The sequence below is a fragment of the Macaca fascicularis genome, chromosome 8 (assembly GCF_037993035.2).
Source record: "Macaca fascicularis isolate 582-1 chromosome 8, T2T-MFA8v1.1".
NCBI lineage: Eukaryota > Metazoa > Chordata > Mammalia > Primates > Cercopithecidae > Macaca > Macaca fascicularis.
This window is the reverse complement of record NC_088382.1, coordinates 107234050-107236100: the sequence shown is the minus strand read 5'-3', so window position 1 is coordinate 107236100 and position 2051 is coordinate 107234050.

Sequence of the window (2051 nt, the reverse complement as noted above, 5' to 3'; positions counted from 1 at the left end):
CATATTTACGCTTGAATTGTTTCATCTCTTGCCAGTAGGAGTCTCTTTAGGTTGGCACCTGAGCCCTTTTGACATGATACTGTGGTCTGCGGTAGCCGCTTCGTTGTCTGACATGACAAGATGTTCCAAGGTCATGTATTTCTCTGGCCCCTAGAATTAGTTCTTTCTAAAGAATCTTGTTTCTTTAGTGGAAATAGTATTTAAGGTCACAACTGGGGCACTAGAGTGCTCATTGCTACCTTTTTTGTTATTATTTCTAGGACTTCTTGTCAAATGGAACTAGGAAATATTTTTGGTTTGGTTTTAAAGATAAAATGCCGCATTTGTTCATATTGGTACTCCATATTGCAATTCATGACTACAGGATTTTTAGTTAACCTCGTCCACCTAAGTTATTTATTTCCTTCCTCCCATGCCAAGAATCTGGTCTCAGTAACACTGGGTATGAGAGAATGAACATCAGATAATTACTCATTTGCTTTGTCCCAAGTTATATATATGTCAGTCTCTGATACCAACATCACAAACTCTAAAAATTTTACGATTTTTTAAATTATTATTTTTTTTTACAGTTCATTTTATCCTTACAGTATATACCATTGGGAATGCCCATGAAATTACTGTGTTTTTAAGTCATTTAAAGTGGTTCCTCTTTGGTGTTATGCCACCAACTGGTTGTACATGTTCATTTGCTTCCTTTTATTTTTTGATTTTGAGGATTGCTTTTTCATAATTTAATGATACATTATTTAAATAATTACATGATCCCAAAGTTATATCTACCCAATGAGGCACATTTTAAGAAGTCTAGCCAGGCATGGCGGTGTACACCTGTTCTCCCAGCACTTTGGGAGCCCAAGGTGGGTGGATTGCTTGAGCCCAGGAGTTTGAGACCAGCCTGGGCAACACGGCAAAACCCCTTCCCTATAAAAAATACAAAAATTAGCCAGGCATCGTGGCGTGCGCCTGTGGTCCCAGCTACTCAAGAGGCTGAGGTGGGAGGATCACTTGAGCCCAGGGAGGTCCAGGCTGCAGTGGGCTGATATTGCACTACTGCACTCCAGGCTTAGCTATAGAGCAAGATTGTCTCACCAAAAAAAAAAAAAAAAAGTCCTCCCTCCCTCCCTCCCTCCCTCCCTTCCTTCCTCCCTCCCTCCCTTCCTTCCTCCCTCCCTCCCTCCCTTTCTTTCTTTCTATTTGACAGAGTCTTGCTCTGTCACCTAGGCTGGAGTGTAGTGGCACAATCTTGGCTCACTGCAACCTCTGCCTCCCAGGTTCAAGTGATTCTCCTGCCTCAGCCTCCTGAGTAGCTGGGATTACAGGCACCTGCCACCACGCCTGGCTAATTCTGGTATTTTTAGCAGAGGTGGCGTTTCACCATGTTGCTCAGGCTGGTCTCGAACTCCTGACCTCAGGTGATCTTCCCACCTTGGTCTCCCAAAGTACTGGGATTACAGGCATAAGCCACCATGCCCAGCCTTCTGTCTCTTTTTTCTCTACCCTATTTCCCCCCTCCCCCAGAGGTAGGCATTAGGATTTTTTGTTTTATAATTATCCTTTAGTTTTGTTTTAAAAATATAATCATATAAATGTGTGAAATATAAACAAATCTGTAGACTCAGTTCTTTTTTTTTTCTTTTTATGAGATGGAGTTTCTCTCTTGTCACCCAGGCTGGAGTGTAATGGCATGATCTCTGCTCACTGCAACCTCCACCTCATTGTTCAAGTGATTCTCCTGCATCAGCCTCCTGAGTAGCTGGGATTACAGGTGCCCACCACAATGCCCAGCTAATTTTTGTGTTTTTAGTAGAGATGGGGTTTCACCACATTGGCCAGGCTGGTTTTGAACTCCTGACCTCAGGTCATCTGCCTGCCTTGGCCTCCCAAAGTGCTGGGATTATAGGTGTGACCCACTGCACCCGGCCTAGACTCAGTCCTTATATGTAGCTAGAGCATGCTATACACAGTCCTAGATCTGGCTTTCTTCACTTAACAATGTATCCTCTCCCCCTTTTTTTTCCTTTCTCCCCGCCCCCTCCTCTCCCTTTGAC